Source organism: Pistacia vera, unplaced genomic scaffold (assembly GCF_008641045.1).
Source record: "Pistacia vera cultivar Batoury unplaced genomic scaffold, PisVer_v2 Contig558, whole genome shotgun sequence".
Taxonomy (NCBI): domain Eukaryota; kingdom Viridiplantae; phylum Streptophyta; class Magnoliopsida; order Sapindales; family Anacardiaceae; genus Pistacia; species Pistacia vera.
In genome coordinates, this window is record NW_022196399.1 from 121967 (window position 1) to 133319 (window position 11353).

Sequence of the window (11353 nt, forward strand, 5' to 3'; positions counted from 1 at the left end):
ATCATAGTGCACACCCAAATGAGAATTTAAGGAATTTAATAACATGGGCAATAATAACAATGAGAATGTGGTTAGAACACTTAAAGATTACTTGCAACCTAGCCAAACGGCCACACCATCTTGTATCATGTTCCCTCCTAATGTTCAATTACCTGAGTTTAAGTCAGGCATGATTCAATTGCTACCAATTTTCCATGGATTAGAGAATGCAAACCCTTATGTCCACATTAAGGAATTTGAGGAAGTAGTAGCAACCTTTCAAAATAGGGCTGACACGATAGATGCCATCAAACTTAGGTTTTTCCCTTTTTTCTCTTAAGCATAATGCTAAGGTTTGGTTGTATTCATTAAGGCCTAGGTCTATAGGTAGCTAGGATGAGATGACACAAGCCTTCTTCCAAAAATATTTCCTAGCCCATAAGACCAATAACCTCAAGAGACAAATCTCAAACTTTGCACAAAAAGAGAGTGAAACCTTATACCAAGTTTGGGAACGTTACAAAGACCTTTTGAATTCTTGTCCACAGCACGGGTTTGAGAGTTGGCGAGTAGTTAGTTACTTCTATGATGGACTTCTAAGTAGGGAGAGACAATTTGTAGAAACCATGTGTAATGGAGACTTTCTCCACAAAGATCTTGATGAAGCCATAGACTTTCTAGATGATTTATCAGAAAAAGCCCACACTCGGATGGGACCCAATGCCTTAGAAAGTACTAAGAGGAATCAAACCATTGGAATTTATCAACTCAGGGAAGAGGATAATCTCAAAGCCTGTTTAGAGGTCTTGACCAAGGAAATAGAGGTTTTGAAAACCAAGGATGTTAAAGCCCCCGAATCGGTTGCTAGGGTAGAGTCCCATGAACCTTGTTTTATGTGTAATGGAGTAGATCATATACCTAGGGATTGTCCAACCTATTTTGAGTTGAGAGAGATGAAGGAAAAGTGTAATACTTTAGGTATACCCTTTAGGAAAACATACTCACCTACTCTAACACCTTCAATCCCAGTTGAAAGAATCATCCTAATTTTAGATGGAGAACCGATACACAACCCTCTACCCAATCTAATACCCAATGGAGGCCGGAACCAATTTCCTCTAATGCACCACAATCTTTACCTTTGGAAAATGTTTTTAAGTCATTTATGCAGGCACATGCCCAAAATGTGGAACAGCAAGGCAAGATAAACCAACGGTTGCTAGAGGAGCAACAAAATGTTAAAGAGGAACAAAAGGTGATAAAGAGTCAACTCACCAAGTTGACCAATTTATTGACGGTTCAAGAACAAGGTCGTTTTCCGTCACAGCCACAACCTAATCCAAAGGGACAACATATGGCACAAACCTCCAATGCTGACAATCAAAATGTTAAAGAAGTCAATGCCATGATTATGCACAGCGGTAAGGAAATTGATGGACCCACTCCACCATCAAACTTGATTCCTAACACCATGAGTAACAAGGATGAAGCTCCCAAGGATCAAGATGCCCCTAGTGATTCCATACCGATGCCTTTCCCTCAAGCACTCCTTAAACCTAAAGAGAGAAAATCGGCATTAAAAGGTGAGATACTTGAACAACTTAAGCAAGTTAAAATTAACCTTCATTTTCTTCATGTCATAAAACAGGTTCTGAATTATGCTAAAGTTATCAAGGATCTATGCACACACAAGAGGAGGCACAATGTGAAGAAGACGACATTCATAAAGGAACAAGCAAGTGTTGTACTTGATAGCAAGACAACGCCCAAGTATAAAGATCCGGGCTGCCCTACAGTAACTTTCCAAATTGGAAACAAAGCATGTCGTCAATCATTACTAGATTTGGGGGCAAGTGTGAATCTCATGCCCTACTCCGTTTACTTACAACTTGGCCTAGGTGAGATCAAACCGACTTCCGTGACACTTCAACTAGTAGATCGATTGGTAAGAAAACCAAGAGGTATTGTGGAAGGTGTTTTAGTGCAAATTGATAAATTCTATTATCCCATTGACATTTTGGTGCTAGATACTATTTCCATTGTGAATACGGAGTCAAAAACTCCATTGATACTTGGAAGACCATTCCTTGCCACTACCAATGCCCTCATAAATTGTAGGAATGGTCTAATGACACTATCATTTGGAAATATGACTCTAGAGGTGAATGTTTTCTGAGTCTCAAGGCAACCACATGAAGAGGATGAGTGTTTTGACACTTACATGATCGATGAGCTTATTTTGGAGGATAAGTACATTAAAGATAATTCTAATTCTTTGGAATTCTTTCTTAAAGATTTTGATTTTGATGATTCTTATTCCTATGCCGTTAATATTGTTGATGTTTTTGATAAGACGCAAGGATTTATTAGGAAATCATGGCAGCCATGCTTTGAGGAGTTGCCTAAGGAGAGGGAGCCACCCAAACCATCCTCTGAAGGGACACCAATGCTTAATCTAGCTCCGCTGCCCAAAGGACTCAAACATGCCTTTTTAGGCCCAGGTGATACCTTTCCGGTTATTGTTTCTTCCGAACTTAGTGATGAGCAATGTGATAAATTGTTGAATTTGTTAAGAAAGCATAAATCCATACTTGGTTGGACTTAGCCGACATAAAAGGTATTAACCCTTTAATTTGTTCCCATAGGATCTATCTAGAAGAAGGAGCTAACCCTTGTAGAGACCCACAAAGAAGACTAAATCCAACTATGAAAGAGGTAGTTAAGAAAGAAGTCATTAAACTATTAGATGCAGGAATCATTTACTCGATATCCGATAGTAAGTGGATTAGTCCAACTCAAGTAGTCCTTAAGAAAGTCAGGGTGACTGTGGTAGAAAATGAAGCAGGGGTATTAGTACCAACTAAGGTAGTGATCGGGTGGCGTACGTGCATTGACTATAGGAAACTTAATTCGGCTACTCGGAGAAACCCTTTTCCCCTCCCATTTATTGACCAAATCTTAGAACGTGTGGCTAGTCATCCTTTCTATTGCTTTTTAGATGGGCATTTGGGTTACTACCAAATAGAGATTGCCTTAGAGGATCAAGAGAATACCACCTTTACTTGTGCTTTTGGTGCCTTTTCTTTTCGTAGAATGCCAATTGGTTTGTGTAATGCACCAGCTACTTTTCAAAGATGCATGATGAGTATTTTTAGTGACATGGTTGAAAAATGTATGGAAGTGTTTATGGATGATGTAACCGTGTTTGGAACTTCTTTTGATTCATGTTTATCTAATTTGAAAAATGTTTTGTGTAGGTGTGAAGAAAAGGGGCTTGTGCTCAACTGGGAGAAGTGCCATTTTATGGTATCCTCCGAAATAGTGTTGGGCCATATAGTGTCCAAAAAGGGGATAGAAGTAGATAAATCAAAAATTGAAACAATATCTAAATTACCTACTCCTAAGAACATTAAAGATGTTAGATCTTTTCTAGGACATGCTGGGTTTTATAAGAGGTTTATTCAAAATTTTAGTGTTATCTCTAGACCTTTATGTAACCTTTAGTTGAAGGACATCAAGTTTAAGTGGAGCCCCAAATGTGAGAAAGCCTTTAGGACACTTGTTTCTAAGCTTACAACCGCCCCCATTATGCAATCACCCGATTGTTCCTTGCCTTTTGAGATTATGTGTGATGCTAGTGATTATGCTATAAGGGCTATTTTAGGACAAAGAAGGGAGGGAAAACCATTTGTAATTTACTATTCTTGTAGAACCTTGAATCATTCTCAAATGATGTGTACCACAACCAAGAAAGAGTTACTAGCCGTAGTATTTGCTTTGGACAAATTCCGCTCTTATTTAATTGGTTCACCTATCATTATATTCATAAATCATTCCGCCCTTAAATTTCTTTTCTCAAAAATGGATGCTAAGGCTCATTTGATATGCTGGATTTTACTTTTCCATGAATTCGACTTGACCATCAAGGACAAGAAGGGAGTAGAAAATGTTGTGGCAGACCATTTATCTTGTTTGGAATGATACCGATGCTTTGCCCATTCGAGAAGCCTTTCCAGATGAGAATTTATTTGTCGTCCTTTCTCACTCACCATGGTATGCTGACATTGCAAATTACTTAGTTTCCCCTCAAGTTCCATCTACATGGAATGCACAAGATAAGCATAAGTTTTGTGTTGAGGTAAAAATGTTTTATTGGAATCATCCTTATCTTTTAAAATATTGCCCCGATCAAATAATAAGAAGATGCATTCCGGATATAGAGATTGATAGTGTGTTAAATTTTTGTCATACTTATGCTTGTGGTGGTCATTTTTCTATTAAAAAGACAGCAGCAAAAATTTTGCAATGTGGTTTTTATTGGCCTACTTTGTTTAAGAATACTAATGAGTTTTGTCATTCATGTGAAAGATGTCAAAAGCTAGGTTCATTGACTCATCATCATATGATGCCTCTCAATCTGATCTTAGTGGTGGGAATCTTTGATTGTTAGGGGATCGATTTTATGGGACCATTCCCACCTTCTTTTGGATATCTTTACATTTTACTTGCTGTTGATTATGTTTCTAAATGGGTTGAAGCCATACCTTGCCGTACTAATGATAATAAAGTTGTTGTTAAATTTCTCAAAGATCATATTTTATCTAGGTATGGTACTCCATATGTTATAATCAGTGATCAAGGGTCATATTTTTGTAACTGTTCTTTTGAGGATTTGATGCGTAGGTATAGAGTCACCCATAAGGTTGCTACAGCTTAGCACCCACAAACTAATGGCCAAGCGAAACCTGCAAATAGGGAGATTAAGCGAATACTTGAAAAAAGGGTAAATCCAAATAAAAAAGATTGGTCGTTGTGCCTATCGGATGCATTTTGGGCGTACCGAACAACATACAAGACAGTTCTTGGAGCACCTCCTTATCGGTTGGTATTTGGCAAAGCATGTCACTTACCGGTAGAACTAGAGTATAAAGCATTGTGGGCTATCCAAAATTTTAATTATGACTTGACAACTTCTGATGAAGAAAGGAAATTGCAACTTTGTGAGCTTGCGGAGTTGAGGGACGATGCATATGATAATGCTAAGGACTTAAAGTCAAGAATGAAGGCGGTGCATTATAAGAAAATACTCCGGAAGAATTTTGAACAAGGAAATCCAGTTTTTCTCTATGATTCTCGGTTACACTTCCATCCGGGAAAATTGCGATCACGATGGACGAGACCTTACATGTTGAAGAGTGTTTTTCCCAATGGAGTAGTAGAAGTTGAAGATCCTTAAGATGGTCGTATATTTTGAGTTAATGGCCAAAAGTTAAAGCTCTACTTGGAACATGAACGAGTTGAAAATAGGCCCGAAGAGATCTCTTTGGCACCCCCAGTTGATCCCTCTTAATCGGGTATTTTTTGTAACACCCACATCAAGATACGTAATTTTATTTATGCCCTAATACCCTTAGTTTGATCTCTTTGAAGTTATTTTAGACAAATGTGAAGAAAATTCCTTAAAACTTCATTAGGGGTAAAATGGACTTTTCACTCCTAATTAGATGAAAAAGTGGGGAGTGAAAGGAAGCAAAACAATGTGAAGAAGATAATAAAAATGAGGGTATTTTGGTAATTGACTAAAGGATATAGATGGAATTCATAGAAAGTGCAAGGGCAAAATGGGAATACATGCATATAATATTAGATATAAGGTTTCACTGAAGAAACCCTAGCCATATATGCAGCCCTTGTTAACACCACCCTCAACCCATTTTCTCTCAATTTTCTTCACTAAATTTCAAAAGGAAATCATAGGATTTGGCTTGGATTTTTATAGATTTTCAATCCTAAAGTATCCTAAGGTAAGATTCTAGCACAAGGAGTATGATTAAACTTTAAAATTTTAAATTCTTGTAGTTTTTATATGATCTAGGTCCAAGAGGATGAGACTTTTAGCAAAAGGAGGTGATATCACACATTCAAGGTAAGTAAACCTAATTTTAGCCTTGATTTGAGCAAGACTTGTGTAGAATGATTCTTACATGTTTGTATGTGTTTGTATGTGAGAATTGTCGGCTGTTTTTTATGTTGAATGATGCATAATTTCCAGCCATAAGAAGTAGTGTATGAGTATGTGATGAATTGGTGGAATTATGGAAGAATTAGTGAGGGAATTTTTGAAGTGTTGAGAATTGTTGAAAATGGCCAGGTTTGATGCAATAATTAGTGAGTTTTTGCTCAAATTTTGGTGGATTTAGAGAGATGTGGAAGTATAGCCAACATGGTAGTTGCATGTGCATATGAAGTTTTTGATGAAAATCCAAAGAGAAAATGCATGCATTAGTTGGTTAAACCCTATTGAAGAAAGAGTTGGAGAAAGGCAAGAATTGAAGTAGAAAGATCATGTTGGGCTTAACCAAGTGTAAATTTTAGTATTCAATAGTGCATATTGTTATGCCAAAATTTAGAATATCACTTGGTCATGTTAGTTCCATGAGAGAAATGGCCCTTAGTGTTGGGTTCTAGTTACTTGAACCTTTACTACTTCTTGAATAGCACATGAAGGTGTTAGAAAAGAATTGTATGCTAAAGTCTTATTTTGATATGACATTGTTGATAAAAATGGTAGAATATGTCATGACATACCATTATGCCATAATGAATTTTCAAGTTTGTGAATGTGAACTTGGAAAGAACATCAAAAAATGGGCTTGATCATGCATATATTGTGCATATGATTTATATATAGCCTTGATTTGGTAAATGAGAATATTAAAGAATATGTTAGCAAAGAATGATAAAAAGAAAGAAAAGAAAATGGCTTGCAGATTTATTTCAAGCTAACATGCAAGTATGTATATCTTCTCATTTACTAAAGAATGCAAGTGTAGAATTTCCATAGCTTGGAAATTCATTTAGAAATGTGTATAGTATCTCCTTTTATTCTCTTTCTACAGCATGCTATGTTATAAGGTTATTGCGATAGGGAACCCGTGATTGACAGAGATGCCCACATGCACGTCGCCATCAGTGAGCGACCTCAACAGAGATACAACATTTGTACAGTCCGTCAGCAGTGCATGTGGATGAGGACTGTACCCAGCAGAGCATACCTACATGCACACCGCCATCAGTGAGCGGCCTTAGCAAAGAGATACAACATTAGTACAGTCCATCAACAGTGCATGTAGATGAGGACTGTACCCAATATACACTCACATGGCCAGGGTTCCAAATCCATGCCTCAACCTAGTGCGATTGGCAAACCAGAAGAGAAACGAAATAAGAAAGAGAAACAAAAAAGAAAAGAAAAAGATACAGCATAAGAGACAGAAAACAGAAAGGAAAAGAAAGTTTTTTTCTCAGGAAAGTTTATTATTCTGCATATGTGTTACGTTACTTACCTGATTCAGCATTTCTTATGTGCTCGACGATGTACAGTTTTATTCATTGTCTTTGCATGTTGGTAAGTAGCAAATTAGAATATCAGAAAAGAATGCAGAATAGCAGAAAAGAATGCAGAATAACATAAAAGAATGAAGAATATTAGTAAAGATTAAAGTGAGAAAAGGAAAATCAGAACATGAGTAATGGAGGAAAAACAGTAGTGCAGTTTGGTTTACTTACAAAGGAATTAGTGCTTACTCCGTTATTCTTCTGTTTTGCAGGTACTAGGTGATTTACAGTCAGGTGGGATGTCAAGAAGCCGAGGAGTTTGGCGGCACTGTCCAAGACTACTTTGTACTTATTAAAGTATATATGTTATTTTGTGTATATATTTATAAGAATTAAAATTAAAATTTTCGGATTTTACATTATATACCTCTATGTATATATATGTTTACAAAGTTATTTAGTGGATTTTATCATATATTTCTCAAAGAATTACTAGCTAGAGAGTATATTACATTTTTGTTCCATTGTATATTAATTTTGTTGAGTTTTTGTTTATTTTTAATTTTAGGACATTTCGGACATTGTTCCATTTTCATTGGGGGTGAACGCATTTGTTTTTATTTAGTTTTTTGTTCATTTAGGTTGTTTTTTATTTATTTTTGGGTTTTGATTAATTTTTGGGTTTTGATTAATTTTAGAATTTTATTTTTGCTTAGTTTTAATTTTAGGATTTTCCTAATTCTAGTTTTTAGTTAATTTTATTTTAATTTTTCTTTTGATTTTATTTTATTTGTATTAGTTTTAGGTTTGTTTTTAATAATTTTAGTTTAGATTTTGATTTAGTTATCATTTTGGTTGCTTTTTTTTTTCAGGCTATTAGTGCTTAAATGTTATGCTCAGGTGAAGAATCATGTCGGTAATGGAATGAGTGACGAGTAGAAACAAACGAATCAAGAATCGGAGTTGAATTAAAGAAGTTATGAAGGTTGAAGTAAAGAGAAGATTCTAGATTACGCTCTAGCTTGTGCATATCTCGGTCTTTTAAAAATATCTTGAGCTGTGGAAATCGGATTAAGACTATTCTTTGACTATTGGAAAAATAATTCAAAGGGCTACATTTCATATGTTTACCACTTCTCCAAATTTCATCGTTATCGAACTCAAGAATCACCATCTCTGAAGTGCTGTGGAATGATGAGAGAAGAAGCAGAGTTATTACTGTGCCACGGCACACTTTGTCCAGCAGCTACCATGTTGCAGCGCACTTTGTCTAGCAGCTACCATGCCGTAGCACACTTTGTCCAATAGCTACCATGCCACAACATAGTGCTGCGGCACAGTCACGGTAGTCCCTAGCAATCATCACAATTCATGCTTCAAGGGTGCAAGCTCCCGAGGAAGGAGCAGAGGCTATTGCACCACCACCAACTCCTAGAGTTTTGTCAGTTGCGGAGCGTCTTGAGCGCCTTGAGATCAAATTTGACGAGCATGATGATTTGGCGGGTTGATTTTCTTTTGGTAGTCTCTATTCATTTGTTTTATTTTTATTTTTATTTCGGATGACTGTATATATTATTTTACTTCTTACTCTATTTCGTTATTTTTATTTTTCGTATTTCATATTTCATTTTTATTTATTTAGTTTCTGATTTGTTAACCAAACATTAGGAGGGAATCTTAATGTTACACCGTAGTTTCCATTCTTTTTGTTTCCTTTGTTCTATGATTAGAGATCGAAATTCCAAAAGAGGAACAAAATGGAGTTTGCACGGTCTTGCACAATTTCCGACCTTCTCGCACTATTGGTTAACAAAGGGAGTTTTTCTTTACTTTTTTCGACTTTTTTCTTTCACATTGGGGACAATGCAAGTTTTTAGTTGGGGGTGGAGGAAACACATTTCTTATTTCATGTCATTGAATTGTCTGGTGTCACTTTATCTTGTTCATTTTCATTTGTTTGATAGGAGTTTGAAAATTTAAAAAAAAAAAAATTTGAAAAATTAAAAATTACATTTGTTTATTTGTTTTTAGCATGTTTTGTGTTAGTTTTAGAGTCAATTCACATATCAATGATATGATTACAATTGTGATAGCATATAGCTTTTAGAAGAAGTTAAATCTTACTTCGGTTTGAGAATAATTTTAAGTGTCGATTTTCATTTAGTTGGAGACTCATGTTTGCGGTAAGATTGCATGATTAATCTAAAACATTTAGAAAAGTTTTATGTGTGAATGTTTTTGTGAATATTCTTGAGGTCTCGACAAGTTCTAGAACTTATTTGATAATCACTCGAGGCGAAATCCTAGAATGCACACTGTTTAGGATATGTTGTAGGCCATCTTTGACCCATTTGAGCCTTTCAAGCTTTCCTTTGTTATATTTATCACTAGTTACCTGTTCAAGCCTTTTTGAAAAAAATTTAGCTTTGTTTCTTTCGATAGCCCATTTACTTACCTTTATGAGCCTAAAAATATTTATCCTTACCTTTTTTTTAAGAGAACTTAGTTTATACACAGTTGTTGAAGAGCACTAAAGAAGAGTAAGGGTGGAAATATGAAAATTTTTACTACCACAACCCAAGAACATTAAAGGAGATAAGTTGGGGGTTGTGGAGAAGAGAAAAGAATGAAAATGGAGGTGAATGGTTATGAGCTAGAAAAGAAGAAAAAAAAAAGTGAGAAATTTTGTGCTGAAAAAAAAAAAAAAGTGAATTATGACAAAGAAAGAAAGAAAGAAAGAAAAAGTGTTGAATTATTGAGAGAAATGCTCGAAAAAATGGTTGAATGAATAGGGTATTGAAGTAAGGTTATTAAGTACTTAAAAAAGGTTGTGTTTAAGATTAAGAGACTGAGTTCTTTTACTTGTTTAATCCTTCCCATTCTTTCTTAACCTTTACCTTAGCCTAACGTTACAAGTCTATTAAAGACCTATTGATCCAATGCAGTGTGTTTTTCCTACATTAGTGGAGAGTGATTTGAAAAGTGAGATTATGGAGTTTGATCTGTGATTGATGTCACGAAATTTAATGTGTTTTAGAGGCCAAGACTTGCGTTCATGAATGTTGTGCATAAAATCATCCGGGTGTTTGGATTTGTGGTTTGTGGTAAGATGGATGTTTAAGAGTCAATAACGAGTATGAGGTTGATATTTGAATTGTTTTTGGGCTTGGGTGAAATTTAATGATTCTATGTGTTGTGTGTTATGTGCAACTTTTGAGACAAAAAGCTGAATTACTTTTGAATTAACTCTAACATGCTTGTTTTTGTTTTTAGGGTTTTTATGTTTTGTTTTTATTTATTTTCTAGTTTAGAATTCATTTCATCTTTCTTTTGCTTGAATTGCTAGAAACTAGCAATAAGCTAGTTGGGGGTTATGATGAGAGTCAGAAAATGCATCTTATTAGTGCTTATTTGTTAGCATTTAAGATTGATTTAGGGCCGGATTACACATTTATGCCTTAATAATTCTTAAGTGTCATTCTTTATACATTGATTTATTTTGATGCATTTTCAGGTATTTTGGACTTAAAATAGATGGAAAAGCTAATAATGAGGAAAACACGAAGATTCTACGCATACCGGAGTTAAGGAATGGTTTCGGAAGAATAAAACGAAGAAAAATTCTAGTTCATGTCGCGGCACGGACACGATTTTCTTGTTTTCTATTTACGATTTCTCTCGACCTTTTTAGGGCTTTAATGATATTTTTAGCCCGAAAATACCCTTGAACTTCCTGAGTTATTTATAGAACATTTAGGGTTTGCTAAAAAATTAAGTTTTTTTTAGAGAGAGCTTTCGTTTTTTTTCCTTCCTCAAGAATGAACTCCATGTCCAACTAAACTCCAAGCAAGGCGAAAGGATGAGCTCCTAGGTGTAGTTGTTCTTATTTCTATCTTTGACTCGGCTATGTGGATTGATTGTTAAACATTGCTTATTAATTTACTCTTTGATTAAATAAGAAGGATTTGAATTTAATTGACAACTTTATTTATCTTCTTCTTCTCTTAGAATTTCCTAATCCAGTGATTGCAATCTT

General features: G+C 35.3%; 1 non-coding gene across 1 annotated transcript; it reads right to left on the reverse strand.

Moving 5' to 3' along the window:
* Positions 1-428: 428 nt before the first annotated feature.
* Positions 429-535, reverse strand: LOC116108230. Its single transcript, XR_004124608.1, has one exon. It is a non-coding gene; the product is annotated as a small nucleolar RNA R71 (small nucleolar RNA).
* Between the last annotated feature and the right edge of the window lie 10818 nt (positions 536-11353).